The 25,612-nt window shown below is 33.3% G+C and overlaps 1 long non-coding RNA gene across 4 annotated transcripts in view; it reads left to right on the forward strand.

The window, feature by feature from the left end:
* The window catches only part of LOC123385474, a 331,702-nt gene that overhangs the window by 60,189 nt on the left and 245,901 nt on the right, over window positions 1-25,612 (forward strand). For 3 of the 4 annotated variants that reach the window (XR_006598053.1, XR_006598051.1, XR_006598052.1), the window contains exon 4: window positions 13,007-13,105. The exons of the other annotated variant lie outside the window; for it this stretch is intronic. This is a non-coding gene — a long non-coding RNA (uncharacterized LOC123385474). The remainder of the gene's footprint in view (window positions 1-13,006; window positions 13,106-25,612) is intronic. 4 annotated transcript variants of the gene reach the window in all.

The following is a 25,612-nucleotide window of genomic DNA, read 5'->3' on the forward strand; positions in this document are numbered from 1 at the left end:
ACAAAAAGTGGACAAATAAGTGGTGGTTCAGACAATGAAATGTGAGAAATAATAAGCTCTGAATAAGCCACAGATACTCAGAACCATACACATAAATGCTAACCTGCCATTGAGTGAGCAAAGCAATTGCCAGAACACTACCTATAGTAAGATATATTTTAATAAAGTTCAGAAACAAAATAATACTATTTTATTTGGCATGCATATAAATATAATAAAGGCATAGGAATCATAATAATGGTAAATACAGAACTTGTTATACTATTATCTTCTTTAGCAGAGGTCAGCAGGGATGAGGGAGAATATACAGGTAAAAAAAATACCGCTTGGTGGGTTTCTTATTGGGTTTGGTAGCAGGCTCCTGGGAGTTCACTATATTATTATTCTTGAGAACCTTGCATACATATTACATAAATGTATCAAATAGCATGTTAAAAATATAATAAAAGAATATATGCTTTTCAATAAAATTTCCCAGTCCCTAAATAAGAAATTTCCTTTACTGATTTTCATATGATGAGTATCATTTATCTAGTTTTATTGAGACATAATTGACATACAACAATTATATTGAGGTATAATTGACATAAAGTGTAAATAAATGTAAAAGTTTCAGATGTATAGCATAATGATGTGACATATGTATATAGTGAAACCACAATAAGTTTAGTTAACATCCATCACTTCATATAGTTACAATTTTGGTTTTCCTTGTAATGAGAACTTTTAGGATCTACTCTCTTTGCAATTTTCAGATATACCATACAACATTGTTAGCTATGATCATCATGTTGAATGTTTACTTTTATTTCTGTTTTAGGAAGTGATCTTATCCTTCTTGGGGTGAAGTATTAGCTATAAAGTAGATGAGGAACAAGTACTTACTAAATTTGGTAGGCTAGATGTTATCACAGAGGGATTTTAATATATAAGCAAACACCTTTTAATGTTTTCTCCCTTTTTATTTATATTGCCTAATAATACATCATGCCTCACTAACCTTTTGGTAGAGGAAAATACAACAATACAGTTAGTATAACAATAGACAGTTCCCATTCAAAAGAGTTGTTGTGAGCTCTCCTTTTAAACTTTAGATGTATTTAACAAGACAGTGTTCATTTTATGTTTGCTTCAGAGTAAGTCCTTTGCTGTCAATATGACAAAATCAAGTAAAATGCTGGCTAGATGAGAGCACAATCATTTATCCTCTACTACATATCAAGAAATGTTAAAGAAAGATTCTAAATTCTGACAAAGTCTTTCAATACTTGTAACTGACCAGTAGGTAGAATTAAAAAAAAAAAAGAAGAAGAAGAAGAAGTGTTTTTTTCAGTAGCACCAAAAGAACTCAAGTGCCTGAGCAGTTAGTGAATGCTTGATAGGTCAGATGCTATTGTCATTTTGTAAGAGGCTCTTAGATATTTAGAAAGTATTCTGTGTGAGCACATACCATTGAACAAATTGCAGGAGGATACATACATGTCAGGCCACAATGACTGCCTCTAGATGTACTTACTAATAAGCTTGTTATCAGCACATCACTGCTCAAGAATGCATACTGTGCAATAAATTTGCTCCTCTCTCAGTTCAGATCTTTGTGAATGAACAAAATAGAAAAGTGGGAAACAACTCATGTTTAGGGATTAAAAACATTCGAACCAAAAGAATAACAACAAAATACAGCTTATGAACCCAGCCTTAAATTAACTCCATATCCAAAAGATTACATCTCCCATTCTGTGAGTTCTCTTAAAGTTGCTACTATAAACATGTTATGATCTTTTGACACTTCACTTTCTCATGACTTTTGTGATCAGTTACTCCATCATTCCTTTTTTTAGAAGGAACTTAGGGGTAGGGAAGTCCGTCTGTTTCTTATAATTGTTCCTTAAGCTCAGCACCATGCCCCACTAATTGGGCAGCTGTGGCACATGAATACACCCTTTCTCCATGAACTTCCACCTTTTCTTCAAAGCAACTTTTTCACAGGTCAAGGGTAAGTGACTGAAGGCACCTAGCAGATGATGTAGTCTTGCCCTGAATCTTTACCCTGGCACTAATGGACTATCGCTGTAACAGGAGTGTGATGGATGACCTCTGCTCATCAGAGGGGTTGACACACTCTTATTTTCCTATCCTTAAATAAATACAAATATTCTGTTAGAAAATACATGGATTTACCTTTTAACTCTTAATTTTCATGAAGTTAAAACTGAGAAAAAATAAAATCAAAAGAAGCCTTAGAACTCTCAAAGTGAGTCATAGAAGTTTCTGACTATTCCAACATAAACTTAGGTAGGAAGAAAAGACCCTAAGTGGTGAGTGCCATGAAACCCTCACACTTGAAGCCTGCACTTTCCATATCAATGGAGTCACCTAGCTGCTCTCTTTATAATCCTCATACCCTTAGTTTCTACCAGTCAATTCTTAGACCACTGAGCCTGCTAAGGAAAGAGTAATGTGCTGTTCATTTTACCTTATAATAGGAGTTGGTAAACTTTTTCTGAATGAGCTGTAAGATTTTTGCAACTCTATTATTATAGTGGGAAAGCAGCCATAGATAATACATAGATGAATGAGTGTGTCTGTGTTCAAACAAAACTTTATTTGTGGGCACAAATATGAATTTTATATAACTTCCACCTGCCACAACATAATTATATTTTTTTCATCTTTTCTGAATCATTAAAAAATGTAGAAACTGTTCTCAGCTTTCAAGTGGTACAAAATAGGCAGTGGGCTTTTGCTATAGCATTCTTGGTACATCCATTGCTAATGACAGTTGAGGTATATGGTAATATATTCAAGTTAATGCACGATGCCATTGTTACTTTAAACTAAAGCAAAGTAAATTCACTTTTTCATATTCACACTTGCATATCATGGACTTCCAACAATCATGTATGGACTTTTGAAAACTATTGCATTTGCTTCCTATCAGTCAAATAAAATATGAAGGAAACTTTAAAAAACTCTCTTTAGGGGAAAAAAAAATAACCCAGCAGCTTTGTTCAGATTCAGTGTTGTTATGCATTGCATTATAGATAGCTTTAAGAAATGTTCAGCCAGGAATAATGCACAGGTGTGGTGAATAGCCATAGCTTCAGGGAATTTAAATCATTTTCTATCTACATTATAAATCTGGTTACTCCTTTTAGAAGCACATACCAAATAAATTTCACAATTAATGTACTAACTTTACATTCAGAAATCCTATTTCTTAGAGATATCTCTGATTAAGTAATGGGCAAGGTGTTGCATAATCAAGGCACTGTTGGTCCTGCTAAGGATTCCCCTTGTTAATAACCAGCTGTTTTCAAGGGAGTCACTGGATATAAGTGGTTATCTATCTATTTATTGCTCTGCCTTAATAATGCACTTGCGAAAATCTTCTCTCCTGCATATACTTCCTTAATTTTTGACTTTTGTAAATTTCTGTATTTAGACCAATGATGAGAAAACTACTTGCTGCCAAATCACTGAATAACCAATCTCTGAATGGTCTTCTGAGCCATTATCTGATTTTCAAATAAATCAGTGGCCACTATTTCATAATACATTCCAAAGATGCTAGGTTTAATTTTAAGCAATTTAAGTGTTTTCTTTAGTCTGTCCTGGGTGACCCTTTCCTTTGGCCTTGGCTTATTTATTTCTAATTGTCTCTTGACACACAATCTGACTATAATCAGTGTTTAGTCTTCCTCTAACTCTTCTGCCATCAGATGCACTGATTTCTTTTTATCTACAGCTCATTTGCATTCTCACCTGAAAAGGTGCAGCATCTCAGTAAGTCATGCTTCCCACTGAACCCAATTACTCCCACTGTGCAAAGCAAAGTGAGCCTGAACATCCCATGTGGAATAGGCAACATATGGTTGCTACCATCAACACAGCTGGAACATCTGTATATAAATTCATGCTCTGTGTGCATCACTTCAGTTGCATACTCATATGAGGCTGAGAGCATGTACAGTTGGGAGGAAGTCTTAGAGATAGTATAGCAAAGAAAGAGAAGAGTAGAATTGAAAGATGTATTTACCTAGCGACTGCTCCAGCTCTGTTCTGCTTTCTTGAATGAAGGGTAACTACAATTACTCATTTAAAAATTTCTCAACTTCATAATGTAGAAAGAAATCCCATAAATGAATTACAAAGCTAGGAAAATGATATCAACCTTTGGTTTACCATGTGTCAAATTAATAAGAAAACAATTTCACACACAACACTAACCATACTTACATGTGCCCATCACTGCCCTAAAGTTCTTACATGGATCATATTATCTAGTGCTCTATAAATACTGTATGTTGAGTCCTCTTATTATACATATTTTATAAATGAATATATTGAGTTAAATTGCACAAGAGACAAAACCAGGATATGAACTAATGTAGTTTGGCTTTTATATATATCTATATTTGTAGATATATAAAAATATGTTGATATTGTATATTAACATAATATACATTTATATATAAATATATGTATATATAATCCTATCTGTACATTTATTTATTTTCATGCTATTCCTGAAAAATATCTCAAAAACAAATTACTATCATTAGGATTTATAAATTTGTACCATTTCTTTTCCCTAGTGATACCAGCTCAAGGTTATTAGAGGTGTGCTAGGAAACAATGGCTAGATATTCTTTGTCTAAATTACCTGGGAAGGAAGCAGATATACTAAGGAGAAGACAGAATGGAGGTGAAAACCAGCAGGTATGGGTGAAATGGAAAGAATAGTAACTATGTCTCTCCTCCCACTCCAGTAAGTGACAACTAACCAGATGCTTATTCAACAGAACTTTCTCAGTCTTGACGTAGAAATAGCAATTTCCACTGAGGGAAGAATCTGTAGTCATATGCTTGCTATATAAAGAAGACACAAATGATATAAGGAAAACATTGAGGAAAAAATCCACAAAATATACAAATCATTAACAGTTTGCATGAAAAATCTATCTGGCATTGGACAATTTCAAGGAACTATTAAAACTAATTTTGTTTCAGTATAATTCCACAAATATTCCTGACCTCCTATTTTTACAAGGCACTATGGTTCTCAGAATATTTTCATTAGAAATACCAATAAGTACAAATTAGATTTGGAGTTGAGTTTTATAGCCTTTCCCTTCTTTTTCCTGTGTTTTAATTATGAGCCAGCAATTAATTAAAAAGAAAATCAAACAGAAAAGCAGAGGAAATATAAAATAGGAATGCCAAATTAAGGGGAACTGGTCTTTATAGAATCAAAATGTAAGTGGAAGTTTCTTAGCAACAATAAGTATACTGAATTTATTAATACCTTTTGTAACCTAGATTTTGGTAAATTCTGAAGAAATAAATTCCTTACAGACATAGGAAAAGCAGTTATAGTCCTTAAGGAAATTAGAGTCGATGAGTACATTCAAGACCTGTGTGGCACCAAAATCAAACAAACAAAAAACCCAACAAATAACAAACAAAACAAAACAAAACAAAACAAAAAAACAGTTGGAATTTAATTCCAAAGCTATATGTTGAATAAATGTATAAAGTTACCCAACTCTGTTTACAAATGCTAAAGGAATTGAACGCAGGTAAAGATGGCCATAGAGTAGCAGAAATCAGGGTGAGTCTTTATTGTTTGTTGAATAAATTATGGAATACATCTTGAAATAGACATGGGAGAATTTCTAATAAGGTGACTAACAAAGAAATGAGAATTGACACAATACTGAAGGTGGCTTGACTCAAATAGAGGACTTGATATGAGAGAGTTAATAAAAATTAATGTGGCACTATAGAGTGCCTTAAGTATTACATGGGAAATCAGTTGTTTTGTGTGTGTGTGTGTGTGTGTGTGTGTGCGCGCGTGTGTGAGTGCGTGTGTGTTTACTCTGAAAAATGACAGAGCCCCAAAATAAATTCCCTATAAAAGGAATTGATATTATGTGAAAAGCTTTTGGGGATATCATTCCATTAGGAAAGTGCAAGGTCAGCAATACGATATAGGAAACAAAATTATTGGAAGCTAAAGGACAAGTTTGAAGGCAATGAAGAATTTCAGTGTGATGTGAGAAGAATGGCTGAGAAAATGAAGAGGGTTAGTAGACTTTTACGAAGGATGGAAAAAAGTAAGAAAATTAACTCCAAGATTTAGTAATTTGAAGAGCAGTAGAATTATAGTACTAATGATAAAAATGAAGCCATTGGATAAGAAGAGAGTTCCATCATGAGGGAAAATAAATTTTCTTTAGATATTTTGGTTTGTTAGTGATGACAAATAAATAAACGTAGCTGTCTTCTATAGACAAAGTGAATCTAAAGGTCTTAGAGATCTGTATTGACAGAGAAGAGTTTGAAGGGAAGTGATAATCTTTCAAAAGCAGTGAGCATAGGAAAAGAGCAGAAGTGTAAGGGGTGAGCTAGCGAAGGACAGAGAAACTGAGAACAATCCTAGAGTACATTCCAGTTGGTGGCAAGGAAGGAACATGTTTCAATAATGAAGGGGTAACTGACTATCATTAAACAGAGTTAGTATCTCACTGTACTTATGGAAAAAGAAGAGTTTTTGAAGATTATATCATGATTACAATGAATGCTTAGTTTATATCCGTGTGTTTGTGTATGTGTTAAATTTATGCAGATTAAGAAAATGTCCTCCTTAAGCATTTTTCTTCCACAAGTGCAAAAGATGTTTTCAAATACATTTTTATATTCATTTTTAAAGTTATGTGTCTTGGCAGGATGCCAAGCCATAACTCAAGGCCAGATCTCTGGAAATTATTCAATAGGCAAAGTTTTTGTTGGATTTGTTTTTGTTTACAGCCCTCTTTCTTTGATGTTCAGGTTTAGTTTTCCCTAGAACATGACCTCTTTTTCCAAATGCCATCGCCCTGCAGAACCAGAAAAGACCCCACACCTCAGATTTTCTCTTTCTTTATAGCAAATTCTATTATTCTTAACTCATCAGTCTTAACTGGTTCTAATTTAATGACTTATTGGATTAAAAGTGCTCAAATGTTGTCTTTTTCTAATTATATTCATACATCCTAAAAATAAAGATATAACTGTTTTAACAGAATATGTAGAATTTCCATGTGAGGAAGTAAATGTTACCTCACTTACTGGACTGACAATTCTTATGGGCAGGCATTTTGTGTCCTTTGCTACAGTTGACCAAGATCCTGTCACTGCAGGTATCTTTTGTCTGGGATTCAGTATATAATTTTAACCAATTAAATAACCACAAATCCTTCTAATAGAAAATAAACGTAAATAGCATTTATAGTATTTATTGTAACTTGAGGTTTCCATCATTATTTCAGTCCAGCACACCATTATCTGTGCTGGTTTTAATGAGACTGCTAGCAAAGAAAAAGAACTGTTCTCATTTTGTGTTGTGTCCAGAAATACTTTATTGGTAATAGTGAAAGATAACTCACTGTTGATCTGATTTAAATTTAAATAAAGGACTTAAAAAGGGAAACTTCCCTGTTGCATTGCCCTTAGCTAATATTGTTATGCTAATCCTAAATATGCATTATACAGTCAGAAGCTTAAATGATCAACAGTAGCTGCATGTTTTTCTGCTGATTTTTCTTTTTTTTTCTTTTTTTTGTTGCTATTTTTTTTTAATTTATGCAAGGTAAGTTTCCTATTCATATTTTTAACTTCACCTAATGTACCCAATAACAATGTAAAGAAACAGAGATGTTTTAAAAGATTCAGAAAAGTTTACTGATTAAAAGATTACTACACAACTTTCAGAGTTCTACATATGGCATCAACTAAGTGGATTTGAAAGTTAAATTACAGAATGAATACATTCATTTGGACATGATTTATATTATCTTAACACCTTTAATATATATATTTTGAGATATATTCAATTGTATCTGTACTAACGTAAAAAAAATTCTTGAAAAGTGATGACTCTTTTTTTTAGCTGAACACTTGTTTATTGTGATTAAAATTCATCTCACAAGACAGCAATTTAAGAAAACACCAAGCTACTAACTGTATAGCAAATTTTTATATGATGTCTTTTTGAAAAATATTTTTTAATGTTTATTTATTTTTGAGAGAGAGAGACAGAGTTTGAGCAGGGGAGGGGGAGAGAGAGAGGGAGACACAGAATCCAAAGCAGGCTTCAGGCTCTGAGCTGTCAGCACAACCTGACTAAGAGGCTGTAACCAGGAGCTGTGAGATCATGACCTGAGCTGAAGTCGATACTTAACAGACTGAGCCACGCAGGTGCCCCACATTTTGTCTTTTGTTTCAATTGGTGCTATCATTTATATATTGCTTCTATTATTAACATAGTACAAAAATATGAAATGTGCTATTTATTTTTAAAGTTTATTTTGAGAAGGAGAGAAAGCCCCAACAGGAAGGGGAAGAGAGAATCCCAAGTAGGCTCTGTGCTGTCAGCACAGAACCCCATGAGTGACTTGAGCTCACAAACCATGAGATGAGGACCTGAGTCAAAATCAAGAGTTGGACACTCAACCCACTGAGTCACCCATGTGCCCTGAAATGTACTATCTTAAGGCATATGTTATAATAATTTAGTTTATAGGCAAAAACTCAATTTATGTCTACATCACTATAGGGAACTTAAATGAATTTTATATATACATGCTTTAGAGTTTTTGCTTAATGTTAATATAATGTATTCCTTTTCTTTTAAATCATATTAATATACTAACATTTGACATGAATCTTTGGTAACAGCTGGAATATGAAAAATAGATGTAATACTCCTGATTTCTGATAATACAATTTTGATAAAAAAGTGTTAGTGAAATCTAGCAAGGCCCTTTTACATCATTCAAAAAAACTGTCAATGGTAATTATGCAAATATATACTTTTCAGCAAGTTTATATACAGATGTACAAGTACTTAGCACTTCCATATGCCTTCACAATGACCTAATTTCCATAAGCAAACACAGTTTGCTGTGTTCAAGACTACTAACATTTAGATTTTAAAGTGAGAGCTAAGCACTATATAACACAAAGATATTTCAGTGACAGAATATTCTATTAAAAAAACCATATTTTTCATTAATGATTGTGAATTAATAAGGAAATTGATGCTAACTGTACACTTTTTACTTGGTCTTATTTTGGGTCATATTTTTATTTATTATTTTTGGAGGGAGTACATTGTTTGCCCCATTCTTCCTCTAAATTTTTTTCTTCCATATTATTACATTGGTTAAGACCTTGCATACAACATTGAATAGAAGTGATGATAATGGGCATTCTTATCTCATTTCTGAGCTTTAGGGAATATTTTAATTTATTCTCTTTTACTTTTACTGAGATGACTACACTTTTGGGTGATCAATATCAGTGACAGAAGATGATATAGATTTCTGATTTTATAGAATTTTGCCCTGAGCTGGTTGCCCTAGCATCAAGGCCCTTGACCTTGACTGTCTGTATTAATTCTCCTGATACTCGCTGAATAAAGGGTTTAGAAACCTCAACTGGCCTCCAAGAGTTTACTGACAGACCCACTGCTGGGCCATGCCTACACCTGCTTGATAATTTGGGAATTGAATGATTTCATTTAATATAAATAAATATTTAAGTATATATATCATTTATTTCTGTATGTATATGTAAATATATATATGTATGTGTGTAAAAACAATGTAAATGTTTATTATATAAAAACAAAGTGTTGCCATATGAAATTAATTATAAAATCTGAAGATAGCCGCTTTCATTAAAAATCCAAAGTTTAAAAATAAGTCTGAGGCAAATTAACAAAATTGCTACACTCTTTTCAGATATTTTGAGAATAGAGGTAGATATTCAAAAAAGATAAAAGATATACAGTGATTCTTCAATACAATTATAATGATGAAAGGTCATTCCGTATCTATGTGTATTTTTGATCCAGGAAATAGAAGAATATATGATTTATAACAAATAATTTGGTGTCCTATATTAAAAGAGAATAAGCACTGAAATTCTATGCCTGCTGCTACTGGTGGAGAATGACAAATCAGTGACTTAGCCACAGGTGTTGTAAATAGCATGTTTCACACAGCCAAGATCAAAATGCCTTTGGAGCTAGAGAGCAGGAATCATTAAGAATAGGACTCTTACAAACAGGTGTGTGTGTGTGTGTGTGTGTGTGTGTGTGTGTGTGTGTGTGTATAAAAATATACCTGTAATTGACATTTAGCAGATAACTATTTCATATTTTTATAAGCTGCTTTGTTTAAAAAAAAGTACTTCAGAGATTCAGTAAGATCTGTATAAAATCCTTTGTACCAAATTACTATCTATAATTATATTAATATAGTTCATATCCAAGAAACATCAGTCCGAAACAGGTATTGGTTTGATATAAATCAATCAAAGTAAAGCTTCAAAACAGAAATAAATAAGGTCTTAATGCTCTTTCTTTTGACAAAGGTGACTTTCAGCAGCAAAAATTCTATTTTCTGTAGAATGTGACCACTTTACCTGCTGAATCAAGTAGAATGTGGAGATATTCAGGAAATACTATTGATTTTAAGCATTATTTGAACCTATAAACAGATTTAAAATGACCTTCTACTGTGATAACAATATCTATAATTTGAAAAGTTTGTAGAGGAAGAAATGTTGCAAGGTCCGGAGTAAGATAAATGGCAATTTATGGAGGTCAGTTGGCCAATTTCAGATCAAAATAGTTGATATCACTGCAAAGCAGTAAATATAGCAGCACAATTTCTGGAAAATCACAATTTGAGAATACTTTAATTTTTAAAGAATTGTTTTACTGGCCACTTGGAAATTACTTTATCTATTAAGTTAATGTTATAACTTGGCCATTTGCTATAGCATGTATTGACTCCTTGAAACACATAACTATGGAAATCTATCTGAGCTTTGGTTTGCCAAAAAAGACATCATATAGTGAACCTTAAGTCTTAGGTCAGCCCATGTTAATGTTAAAAGTGTAGAAATAATAATAATGAGTATGTTTTATTTATTTTTTTTACAAGTTAACTTCTTTTAGATAACACAATGTCTCTTTTTCAGCTAAATCTAGTGACGTTCTTTAGGGTTCATTACATTTCCACTTTTTACAAATAAACTTGGTATCCATGGTTCCAGTGGTTGGTCCAGACTCAGGTTTAACCTTGCAAATAGATATCAGTTAAAGTTTTGTTAATGGAAGGTGAGTAAGTTCTGGAGATCTACTATACAACATGAGGCCTATGGTTAATAGTATGGTATTGTATACTTAAAAATTGGCTAATGGTAAAATTTATGGTAAGTGCTCTTATCATACATACAACAAAAACAATTTAATTTAAATTAATAAATAAAGAGGGCAGGAGGAAACTTGTAGAATTGAAGGCATAGCCTTGATTTCAGTGATAATTTCACAGTTGTATATTTTTCTCCAAGTTATATATATGGAATCTATAGCTTTTTATATGTTGATCATGGCTCAGTAAAGTGGCACTTAAAATGTAGTTTAAAATAATTCCAGATTGGAGTTCCATGGATGGTTCAGTCAGTTAAATGTCTGACTTTAGCTCATGTCATGATCTCACCATTTGTGAGTTTGAGCCCCATGTCGGGCTCTGTGCTGACAACTCAGAGCCTGGAGCCTCCTTTGGATTCTGTTCTTCCCTCTCTCTCTCACCCGCCTCTCAAAAATAAAATATTTTTAAAAATAATAATTCAAGTTTTTCCATATTTATTCAGTATTCTAAGTTGGAAGAGCTTAGTATAAACCAACATGTAGAGCTTAAGAAGTTACACATTTATAATCATTTAAAAATACTAAATAGAAAATAGGAAAAGTAAACCTGTCTAAAAGCAAAGCTCATTTCTAATGAACACAGAGCTTTTCTACAAGAAAGGGGATATTTTTCTAACCAAGTAGGCTATTCATCCAGAAAAAAACATTCATCTTTCTGACCAACTTCTACCTGGCCCCCCAGGAATTTCTAACTTCCTATTGTTTGCTTCATTCTTGCAAGCCCCATCTGTCTGAAAACACCTCCCTTTCAGTCTCATTTTGAAAACTTGTTTTCTGGATTCACCTAATTATTTTGTTGTGCCCTTACTCAGCATTCAGCTCAAACACTTTGTGTTCTTGTTCTTGTTAATCTGGTTTACAGGCAAAACATAATCTCATTAAAAAAGAGCTGAAGAAAGTATTTTAAGTATTTCCTGCCGAGTATTACTTGGAATTTCCTTGGTTGAATTTTTCAAGGCTTAAAAGTCACAATATTTTTAGTTATTGGGATTTCTTTAAGAATGATTTTCCTGGGAGAAAAAGTTATAAACATTTTATTTTTAGAAGTTTCTGTAAATGTTGAGGTCAATTCATTTCTTTATCAAGTGTCTACTCTTTTATCCATTCATCTGCTTGAAGTAGAAGACATTAGATAGACCTAAAAATCATCTGTAAAAATATCTGTATGTTTCCTATTTTATATGTATCAAAATCTGGGGAAGAGGAGGGGACTGGCAATACTACTTTTAAAATAACTGTTTTACAAGGAATCCTTCTAAACTTTTAGCCTGATTTGCCTTCATTTCCTTCATTATCCTCTGTGAATTTATATGTACTACTCCAACCCCCATCACCATATAGTTAAGGGTATATTACTTAAGAACAAGGTCATTTTTTTTATAACCACATTAAAGAACTTTAACATTGATCCCATGCTATTATTGAATCCAGATTGTATATTCCAACTTGTCATTTGTCCAATAAATGCCATCTATAGTGTGTGTGTGTGTGTGTTTGTTTGTTTGTTTGTTTGTTTTTCCCCTGATCTAGATCTACACCAGGTATACTCATTGCATTTGTTTGTTATGTTGTTCTAGTTTTCTTTATTTTAGAACATTATCTCAGCATTCCCTTGTGTTTCTTGACCTTGACATTTTTGTAAAAGATCCCACAATTTGGATTGTTCTAATATTCCCTCAAGATTAGATTCATGTTATGAATTTTGGCAGTGATACCACAAAAATGATGTCTCTGTTACAGATTTTGAGGTTCAGTTTCTCAGAATGTTCAGGTGGTCTCAGAACCAACCAACTGGAATCACATCAAAGGAGAAGTCATGTATAAAAGACTACAGAGCAGGTGAACTACCAGTTTTTTAATAATTTATTTATATCACATACTAGGAACTGTTACAGATACTAGCACTATATTGATAAAGATGCTGAATGGCTAGCATCACAGATCAGCAAATTACAACCTTCTGGCCAGATCCAGCCATGGCTATTAATTCAAGAATTGTTTATGGTTACTCTTGTGCTGCTATGGCAAAGTAGAGTAAAGATAATAGAAAATTTATGGTTAACAAAGCCTAAAATTCTCACTGTCTGGATCTTTGTAGAGAAAGTTAGCCAGTCCCTGCTTAAGACAGCATAATCTAGATAATGTATTTTTGTAGATAAACAGTTATTGATAAACAGTTGAGCAATGAGAAAAAAAATATGTTAACAGTCATGTGGCTTTAATTTTTTTGTGTGTGTGGGGTGAATAGATTTTGACATTACATCTTATATTCTACTGTCTGTTTAGTACAAAATATGTAATACTTTAAAATACTTGACTAGTCACATTCTAAGTCTTGTCGAGGAAGAGTAAGCAGTGTCACTAGCCAGAAATCCTAGTGTTTCTGAGCCTAACTCTCCTATGATTCTATTGTTCTCTTGCCCACTGCCTACTATAGGCTTTCTTCAAAGGACTCAGCTCATGAGGCTTTAGCATTTCTTGTGTCAGCAAAGACATGTTTCCCCCCCTTCAAGCAATTTATTTTATTTTATTTATTTTTTAAATTTTTAAAAAGTTTATTTTTGAGAGAGAGACAGCATGAGCAGAGGAGGGGCAGAGAGAGAGGGAGACACAGAATCTGAAGCAGAGCCCGATGTAGGGCTCGAACCCATGAACCATGAGATCATAACCTGAACTGAAGTTGGACACTTAACCAACTGAGCCACCCAGGCACCCCTCAAGTGATTTATTAAAGGGAGAATTAGATTGACTTTAGTGAAATATATTCCATCTTTCCTGAAGACAGAATTTTTGTCCCCTTTAAGAACACTTCTGCTTATGTCTTGAGCAGAATCACATTTTCAAACTGGTGTCTGGACATGCGAATAAATCCCATTATCCATTAATAGGATTTGTCTGCACACCTCCTGTGCATCCTTTGGTGACTGAGAAGTCCTTCACAGTGGGCTGCTTTTTTCTTTTCTTTTCTTTTCTTTTCTTTTCTTTTCTTTTCTTTTCTTTTCTTTTCTTTTCTTTTTTTTTTTTTTTTTGGTTTCCTCTGAACATCAGTCCAAATAATTTCACTCTATGATACATTTATTTCGTTTAAACTCATCAAGAGAGTGAGAGACTAGTAATTGATAAAAGTCTTGAATGGCATTGTATTCTCCCTTATTTCACTCAAGAAGATGCCCTGAATTTAGTCTTTTATCTGGGAAAGAACTACAATTTAAATATTTGCAAAATACCTTGGAAATAAAACCAACATCTGTGTTCTTGGATGATGCATTACTCACTACCATTTTTAAGTCTCTGTCATTTAGACTGTCACAAAAATGTGGTTAAAATGCTTAAAGAATAGTGGTATCTATAAAAATAGTCTAAAAAATTGGAAATTTGTTTATAATTTGATGGTAGAAATATTGTACTTTGGGAAATAAAAACATACTCTAGTTTTTAGAAGAATGGGAATTTATACTAATAATAGTACATATTGGTCAGACTAGATCAATAAGATTAATATTGAGTGAAGATAGATCAAATGTCCAGTGTTCTTATTGGGCAACTTGTATCTGCCTATACCTTCATTCCTAGTTGCTAGCAGGAGGTGCCCTTCAGGTCTTACTCTGAATGGCACCCTTTCTATTATCAATCTAGCCTTCTAATGATAACAATACTAACAGTTACTAGAAATTGCTATTCTGTACTATGCCCCTTATTTTATCTGTAATTCTTGCAACTTTTTGCAAGGCAGACATTATTGTCTCATTGTTACATATAGAAGAAAGGCCTTTGAGTCTCCAAAGGTCAGCTAGTAAGTGACAGAGTTAGGATTAAAACCCAGATCTAACACCAATGTCCACTAACCCACCTACTTTTATCTCAGAGGTTTACACATACTGATCAGACATATTGATGATTATTTGGCCTCATTGGTTAAATGTGGAGCAAATTTTTAAAATAAGAATTGCAACAAGAACACTTTTTTTTTTCATTGAGATTTGTCTTATTCCAGAATCCTAATTGCAAAATCATCCCCCCCAACCTGTGCAGTGACAGTATACTACATTATTTATATATTCTTTCAAACCTGCTCATTACTTTACTGCCTGACATTGCTTGATATGTGCCAATCTGACACAAACAAAAGATTTCTAGATATCGAACATTTTCTTGTCAAATGATGTTAAAGAACTAACCTAAAATATACCTCCAACTTCCATGCTCCTAAGTTTTCTATTTCTCATTTCTCTAGAAACCTTCCTTATATTATGGTTCTTCAAGTTAGCTAGAATATTAGTAAATTTAATTGTTTTAATTAAAGAGTTAATCCTCCTTTAAAGAAATTTTAGACACAAAAGCAAATAGCCATAACTTCGTATAGATCTATGCAAAATTAAATATACCTGCATGTAAATTTACCAAGCTGTGAGTGTACTTTACATATAACCATTTTAACTGCACACTGGTTTTAAAGAAGGATAACAGATGATACTGGAAACCTCCTCCCAAGGCTTACTATGACTTGTCAGAATCAATGCTGTAAATTCCAGACACTATCACAACTCCTTCTATTTCTGAGTATATAAAAATTGGGAGTGGGAAGAAGGAGACATCAGAAGTATAAAACCATTTATTTTGAAGGAAGTGAACTATTTATAATAAGAGCTTTTTACTTTGTCTGAAATCAGTTGGAGAGCTTGGGAGAATAGGACATTTGGGCAGTCTAAGAGACAGTCATGTGTATTTCCGAATACCTACAAAAAGGGAGGCTATTTGATTAAATTGCAGAATCTTCAGAGCCACAGATGTTAGAGTGACACATAACCAAAAGGGTGAGAAGAGACAATAATATAAAGAGTCTAAGTAGAAAAGAATAGTATCAAAAGGAAAAGAAAATGGTAGGAGGAAGAAGCAGAAAACAGAAAGCAAAAGTCCATTTGGCCACTGGTTCATGTGAGGTCTACCTCCAAGAAAAGAGAAGAGGGGATATAAGACCATTAGAGACTTAGCCACCCTCTATGAGAGAGACTTTATTAGTGGATAGGATGGATGTGGAGTTGAGTAATATCCCAACCACATACTCAGACCTTTTCAGACTGATAGAGACCCCTAGAATGTGATGAAACAGGACCAAGCCAGAGTCATGAAAGGATCTTGCCCCAAGCACTGGCATGGTAACTTGCCAACTTGGAGCCTTGTCTACGCTCTCTTGACTTCCGTATCCCCATCCTATAGGGCAACCAACAGAAGGAAGGAATAGAGAAGAAGTGGAAAAATAGACCACTATCTTCCTAATATTCTCTTTCTCCCAAGCCACACATTTTACCAAAAGAAAGACAGAAGGTGTGGATCAGATATAAAATTACATAGTTAAATTGTACTGACCAGAAAGTTATTTCATCCATTCAGGATGATTTCACAGGAATGAAAAGGAGTATTATATATGGCCCTAAGGGAGGATTATATATGGCCCAATTGTAGGACAATGATTACAATAAATGCAAAAAGTGTCAGGTTTATACCCTATTGAGAAAGAAACTTGAATAAGCTGGTTATAAAAAAAATGAGGGGCGCCTGGGTAGCTCAGTCGGTTGAACATCTGACTTCGGCTCAGGTCATGATCTCGCAGTTTGTGAGTTTGAGCCCCGTGTCAGGCTCTGTGCTGACAGCTCAGAGCCTGGAGCCTGCTTCGGATTCTGTGTCTCCCTCTCTCTCTGCCCTTCCCCTGCTCATGCTGTGTCCTCTAGGTCTCAAAAATAAGTAAAAAACATTAAAAAAATTTTTTAAATGAACATGCCAGCACTATAATCATGTGCCTTTCAAAAATAGTGCTCTTGTGGTTCTTACAAAGTGTAATATTATTGTCATATTTATACAATAATTTACTATGTAAATTGGTCTCTGCTCAAACAGAATTGTATCTTTCATAACGTAGTAAGATATGTAATGGGATAAAAAGGCAGAGAGGAAAGAGTTGAAACTATGATAGACAAGGAAGATACCTATTATAATAATATTGAACAGTAACCTCTTTTATTTTAATCCTTGTTAATCCTGCATCCAAACTGCTAAACAGATAGTACTGTTGTAGCAAGGAATTTGGGACTTGCTAGGGTAAAATAAAAGGGATTTTGATTTTGAAAATTACTCTTGAAATTTACATATTGAATATGTCAAATGTATTGAAGAAGGGGGATTCAACTGAGGCTGAATTCTGTAAGAGAATAGGAAGGATAAGAGTTGCTGAGACCAATTCAACATTAAGGATTGGGAGTCTAGACTGGATCGGTGACCCAGATCCCGTTTCTGAGGAAATTTTTTAATTTTTCTAAGTTCTGGCTTATATCCAATGCAGGCTGTAATTTTCTAAATTTGCCACCTCTCTCCATCCTGGTTCAGGTCACTATATCTAGCCTAAATTATTACTCTAGATAATAATCTGCTACCTTGTCACTCTACAGTCTTGGAAACAAGCAGAATGTCTCAATCAGAGCATAAATCAGGTCATTACACATCTCTGCTCAAGTCTTCCAATGGTTGCCAGTGTCAACCAAAGTTAAAAAAAAAAAGACATACCTGTTGAGCCCTATAAAATTTGACCTACCATCATGACTCCATTACCTGTCTAATCTCATTTCTTACTAACTCCCTTTATTATTTCTTTTCTAACTCCATCCATACAGACCTTCTGCTGCCCTTTGCTCTTAGCAGGCCTTAGGAGCTCTACAATGGTTCTGCATTTCATCTACCCGGAACACTCTTCTCTTAGATTTGTAACACATCCTCACTCACTTCCTTCACATCTTTGCTCAAATATCACCCCTACCCGAGCACTCTATTTATGTTTGACATGTACTTCACCCAATCCCCATCCTGGTACTTCCAATAAGTATGCCCTGCTTTAAAATATTTTTCCATAGATATCATCAACTTCTAACATAGTGAATAATTAGATTAATGACATGATTTGCCATGAATTTGGGACACTTGAGTATGAAAGAGGTCACTAAAATAATGAAAATGATGCAATTAAAAGATCTGCTTATTGACCAACAATTGGTCTTATGATATTAAAGAATCTATAAAATGTTTCTGGTAAGAAGTTCTCTTATTTTTATAGAATAAAAATAGCATTTATGTGAACAATAAGGTAAAAGATTAAAATTTTAGTTTTGAATATACTATGAATATTAAAATAATATATATGAACATTAAAATAGAATAGTTACTGTTGCCACAGCAAAATTACTTTTTTTTTAACATTTATTTATTTATTTAGAGAGAGAGTACATGCACGAGAATCCCAAAAAGGCTTTGTACTGTCAGCACAGAGCCCAACGTGGGGATTAATATCAAACTGTGAGATCTGACCTGAACTGAAATGAAGAGTTTCAACTGACTGAGACACCTAGGTGTCCCTCAAAATTATTTTATAATTTCTTCAGCTGTATCTTTCTATAGTATAGTATCATTTTTCAACATGGAATTATTATTTCCATTTTTCATGGAATTTCTTAGAGAATGTTGATAAGGAATATGTTGAAAGTCACCATTAACTTTCATAAAAAATGTAAATCCAGTATTTGAGTTTTTATTGTATATTTTTTTTCTTTTTGTCCTTATTTTGAGTCCATTGATGCCAAAAGGAATTAGTAAACAATGAAAAGGGTTACCAAACAATAAAATAAAATTTAAAAGACATATAGATTTAAGTTATATGGTAAATAATAAAACCATTTTGGTATGATCATTCACATTTCTGACAGTATTCTTTATTAGGGAACTTGGAACTTTATACTGCCACTTGTAAGTTGACAGCTTTCTACATCTTGCGGCCTATGGCCCAGGTAAGGGTGCAACTGGATGGCAGCATTGATTACTTTTTGCACATACCAATAGAAGAAACTATATATAGTCTACATATAGTATACATATATATGTGTCTACATATACACATATATATACATATATATATATGTGTATATATATGTATATATATATATGTATATAATTTTTAACTGTTTTTGGAAATAATTTTTGATTCACAGGAGGTTACAAAGTCAGTCTAGAAAGGACGTGTGTGCGTGTGTGTGTGTGTGTGTGTGAGATTCTTCTAGACATCTGGGTCTATATTGTTGCCTTATATTTATTTTTTGTGTTACCTGCATGATATCTGTCTTCCTCTACTAATTGTAAGTTTCGGAAGGGCAATGAATTTTGTGTGTTTTGTTCACTGCTGAATCTCAAGAGCTTAGATCAATCCTTGCATAAGTGATGTACTCAGTAAAAAATCTGCTGAATTAAATGAGTTGATAATAGATTCATCACTTTAGCATGCACAGGCCATATTGTATGGTAATAGATAAAATGACACTCATAGCCTGGGACCCTGATCATGAGAATTATGGTAATCATACCAAAACGTCTTTTTATCTCCTTTCTGTTGTAGCAAAACAAACAATGCCTTAGCCTTGAAGTATATAATTTGGCAATGTAAAGCACAAAAATAATTTAAAAATTACAAAATCCTATTGTATTTTACCTATGTTTCAGTATATTTATTTAAGAATAATTTCCAAGAAGTAGCCTTTTCAAAGAGACAGCTTAGTGTACATTAATTTGGGGATAGGATGTTTGGGCAGTATGATTGGAGTCATGGTTTAGTTACATTGCTTACACAATTTAGGTTTATCAGGAGAGTGAGCAGAGAGATCTAAAGTCTCTTAAATGTTACAGGGGAATATTTATTTTAGGCCTTCAAGGTCTTTCATGGTCTTGTGTTTTGGTCAGCATGGGCCTCAAGGCCAATATGCCAAGATCCTACAACATTGATACTTACTATTCTGAAGTTTATAAATCTGAAGAACAAGCAAGTTTTGTGATTTCAAAAGATGAATGAGTTTCCAGCACAGTGATTGGTTTTTCATATGACTTTTGGTTTTCTTTGGAGACTTCAGTCATTGATCCAGGGTAATAGCTGTATGGCCATATTTAAGACTGGGAAGGATGTGCCATAGGGTTGTGATGCCAAGGATTATGAAAGGTAGAAGCATAAATAGATCATTTCCCATGCACCAGTTTTCCTTTGTCCTAATCAGGAAAACAAACCTCAGGTTCCATCTGAATTCATTGGAATTGATGACTCAGAAAGTAGCATAGTGACCAGGTCTCTAAGTTTTCTTTTCTTCTTCCCCTCCTCCCCCCCCCCTCCTTCTCCTCCTCCTCCGCCTTTTTCTTTTTTCTGCTTCTATTTTTTTTTTTTTTTTTTGCCATTAGTCAGGTATGACATTGTTATATCAAATGTTACCCCTTGGAAACTAATGGGTTGGAGTTAAAGGGAAAAGTCTTCATTTCCATTTCTGATAAGAATCTTAAACTAACAGAGAAGTAAGGTTGGCTATGAAAATAAGGCATAGAGGCAAAGATAAGGATGGCAGTCAGTTACTCTTGGCATTTGGGTCTTCATCCAAGAATCTTTTGGTGGAAACTGTGTCCATATGGAAGTCTGTTGCTGGATCGAAACTTCTTGGGAACCCTGTTTCCTTCATGATGCCATTTTCACTGGTCTTGAGAGATTCTCAATTATAGATCTCAGACTTGTCAAGATCTCTAAGTCATGGGAATAAGATGGTTTATTTCAAGATGGCAGATGCAGGTCCAGGCATCCAATCCTTGTAATCAATAGCTGTATTTGTAGTTAATAGTACATAGTGAGGTCCTTGATTGTTTGTTTGTTTGTTTGTTTAAAGAGCATGAGCATGGAAGGGACAGAGAGAGAAGGAGAGAGAATCTCAAGCAGGCTCTACACTGACAGTGATGTGGGGCTTGAACTCACGAACCATGAGATCATGACTTGAGCTGCAACCAAGAGTCGGACACTTAACCAACTGAGCCACCCAGGCTCCTCCATAGTAAGGTCCTTTTAACTAACTAACTAACTAACTAAGTAAGTAACTAACTAACAGCAGTCTTATGTTGGTATCATTTTCAGTAAAACTAGGTCTCCAGATTGAAGGTTGTAGAGGGATTTCTATAGTTTTCCCTGAGAGAAAGCATTTAGGCCTATTGGTTATAAAGGTATACTGTCTTAAACATTTGAAGTATTTGGCCATTCATTATGGACTTAATTGTACACTTCCAAAGTTCATATGTTAAAACCTTAATCCCCAATGTGGCTGTGTTTGGAGATAGAGTCTATAGGAGGTAATTAATATTAAATGAGGTCATAGGATGGGGCCCTGATCCAATAGGATTAGTGTTCTTAGAAGCTACCAGAAAGAGTGTGCTCGTTATCTTTCCCTCCCTCCCTTGCTGTCTCTTGCTCTCCCTCTTTCCTCTGTATGTGAAGATACAGTGAGAAGGTACGTGTTTGCAAGCCAAGAAGAGGTCCCTCACCAGAAACTGAATCATCCAGCACCTTGATCTTAGACTTTCCAGCACTGTGAGAAATTTCCATTGTTCAAGCTACCCATTCTATGATATTTTGTTATTGCAGCTTGAGCAGTCTAACACACTATTTATACCTGTAGAAATTTATAATCAGTAACCAGAGGTATAATTCTAGTCTGTTAGGGTGGGCTGTGAGTAGTCCATACAGTGATATCCTCTTATTTCCTTTTGTGAAAATCCAAAAGATATTAAAGCTAGAGGTATTTACCTATACCACAGCAGTTATAATTCATCAGATAATTTTCAAGCTTTATTTTAAATACACCTTTTGTTCCTTTATTGATGACTAAAGAGAGTAAGGTAGTATCTTATAAAGTACTTTGATTACAATGCCTATGAAATATGTACCTCAGTTACTGAATTAGTGATTTAGTATATACCCCAAGTGGGAAATACAAAGACTATAAGATGAAAATAAGCCATCTAAAAATAGAGAAACAATGGTAAAATCATTCTTACTGTCATTTGAAGAAGGTGAATGCTTAAAATCCATCCTTCAATATTCAAATAGATGTTTAGTTCTTGCCTTTACAGTTATGCCAGGCTTATGAATTTGGCAGATGGGACATATGTCAGAAACATCCTAGGGAATTTTGAGTAAAATTGCCTTATGAATGCTGATTTAAGATTGGAGATAATTTATCTATGCTACAGGGATAAAATAGATCTGTTCTGGGTAATAGATTATGTTAGCCACCATTATCAGAATGAAACAAAAAAAGGAAACCTCTCTTGAGGAATAGCACACAACTAGTTTATAAACAGATAGTCAGTGATTACTCTGATAGTGAAAACATATTATACATGGTGAAGACATTGACAGTTGTTTAGAGCCTTTTGATTTATACCATGAGGCATACCATAGTGGTTACTGATTGTCCCTCAGTGACCACTGCATAAACTTTAGAAATATAAATCAACTCCTAGACAAATAGTGTACCAGTCTTTGCTTGAACATTATCATGCTTTTGAAATAAGAAGCATGCAATCATTAAAACAAATATGCAATCATTAAAACTTATTTTAATTAATGTATTTTACTTGTACATAATGAATTATAACAATTGAAATTCCAAACAAACTTGATCAATTTTAAAATCTTTCCATTCATGAGGGGAAGGAGGCAATCATTTTGGTAACTGGTGGCCATTCTAGAAAACCTAAAGATATTTGTTAATCTGAATTTGGTGCCTGGATTTGGGAAATTCCAAAAAAAAAAAAAAAAACACTTCATAAGGGAAATAAGACATGGGAAAGCCATACACTTTCAAAGGAAGAAATAGGAACAACAATAAAGGGAAATGATTTTAGCAATTTAAATTGCACTTCTCATAATAAGGAAACTTAAAAAATGATTCAGTTCAAGAATATTCTAGAAATACTGAAAATTAACATAATACTTTAATAACAAAAATGGGACTTTCTCTCTGCACAGAGAATAATCTGATCATTTTTAGAATAAAAATTTTATTTTACTTTTTTGTATTTATGGAGAAATATTTTGCATAAAAGGAACTGTAAACCTTTTATGAATAAATATATTAAAATAGAGTCAAAGTTATTACAATGTTTAACATGTTTCATTATTTTCATTTACTTTAATTTTTACTATTCATATTCACAGCTATAATCTGCATGTATATATATGTGTAGGACAAGATGTATACAAATATGTAATTATTTATATGCATGATAATATCAAACATTGACTTTAGCTTAAGATATAATGAACTCTATCAATATATCAAACAAAATAATGCATATTTTATATTTATTATTCTATATTAATAAAATATGGTTCTCTTAAGAAAATGGCAGGTCATAGCTATGATTTTCTATGTATTCTTATATCTATAATAGCTATAATTAATATAATTTCAAATATGTATAATAGCTATCCTCTTTAATCAAAACAACCAACTTTTGTTCCTCCAGACCAAGAAAAAACTAGAAGTTGGGACATTCAAATGTCTTAACTATTTTTCTTAGCAGAAAGTTAATTTGTGTTACCTTTATAGATATATGAATGCATAAATAATATCACCCAAAGGCATTTGAATATATTGACAAATTTTAGCTCTTCTGCAATGCATAAGGATAAACTAAAACTAAATTTAGTGACTAGATATTAATTATTTTTTACTTCAAATTTATCCAGTTATCCCAATATTAGTAATACAATTCAATGTTATTACTAGTTATTAAATTTGATTAAAGGTATGAAAATTATAATTTACATCTACACATTAAGCCTTTATGATTTATGACATAAATGAATTTAGACACTTTAAAACACCTATCATTAAAATTTTCATTTAAACATAATTTTATATATTTAAAAACTTAATTGCAGAATTAACAATAACTTATTTGACTCATAAAACCATTGTAATATTTTTAAATATCAAATTATGTGATTTTAAGAGTAGTGACATATAAACTAAAATATTATATGAAGATTAATTGTATATAGTAAAATCTGGAACAATATATAGAGTAGACTTAAACAAATAATGTTAACTTCATTTATTTATCAGAAATATTAAAAGAACATTTTCATAACAAAATTCATGTATATATAAATACTTAACTTTAATACTTAAATTAAGTATTAATGAAATATTTAACTAAAGTTTAAAGATTTTAATGCTTTGGAACTCTTAGGTGTTTCTTTAGTCAGAGTTGTAGGTTTAATGTTCGTTAATCAACATACTAAGGAACAAGAAATACAGTTTATTAATTTTGTGTTTTGTTTTGTTTTTCTCCCAAGTTAGCTAACATACAGTGTAGTCTTGGCTTCAGGATTAGAACTCAGTAATTTTTCTCTTACATATAACACCCAGTTGTCATCCCAAGAAGTGCCTTCTTCATTTTCTCCCCAAATCTCCCATTTTCCTTAATCCTACAACTCCCCACTCCCATCAACCCTCAGTTTTTTGTTTATATTTAAGAATCTCTTATGGTTTGCCTTCCTCTAAATTTTGAACTTATTTTTCCTTCCCTTCCCCTATGGTCATCTGTTAAACATCAATTTACACACATGAGTGAAATCATATGGTATCTGACTTTATCTAACTTATTTTGCTTACCATAATACCCTCCAGTTCCATTCACATTGTTTCAAATGTCAAGATTTCATTCTTTTACATTGCTGAGAGTATTCCACTCTGTGTGTGTGTGTGTGTGTGTGTGTGTGTGTGTGTGTACCACATCTTCTACCCATTCATCAGTTGATGGACATTTGTGCTCTTTCCATAATTTAGCTATTGCTGATCATGCTGCTATAAACATTGGAGCACATGTGCCCTTTGAATCAGCACTCCTATATCCTTTGGACAAATTCCTACTAGTGAAATTGCTGGGTCCTAGGGTAATTCTATTTTTTTATTTTGTGAGAAACCTCCATTCTGTTTTCCAGAGTGGCTGCACCGTTTGCATTCCCACCAACAGTGCAAGAGGGTTTCCATTTCTCTCCATCCTCACCAACATTTCTTGTTTCCTGAGTTGTTAATTTTAACCACTTTGAACAGTGTGAGGTGGTATCTCAATGTGGTTTTGATTTGTATTTCCTGGATGATTAGTGATGGCATCTATTCATGCCATCTGGATGTCTTTGGAAAAGTGTCTATTCATGTCTTCTGCCCATTCACTGGATTATTTGTTTTTTGGGTGTTGAATTGGTAAGTTCTTTATAGATTTTGAATACTCACCCTTTATCCAGTATGTCATTTGCAAATATCTTTTCCCATTCCGTAAGTTGCCTTTTAATTTTGTTGATTGTTTCCTTTGCAGTGCAGAAGCTTTTTATCTCAATGAGGTCCCAGTAGATCATTTTTCCTTTTATTTCCCTTGCCTTGCGAGACATGTCAAGTAAGAAGTTGCTGCAGCTGAGGTCAAAGAGGTTGCTGCCTGTTT

This window comes from Felis catus, chromosome B2 (assembly GCF_018350175.1).
Source record: "Felis catus isolate Fca126 chromosome B2, F.catus_Fca126_mat1.0, whole genome shotgun sequence".
Lineage (NCBI taxonomy): Eukaryota > Metazoa > Chordata > Mammalia > Carnivora > Felidae > Felis > Felis catus.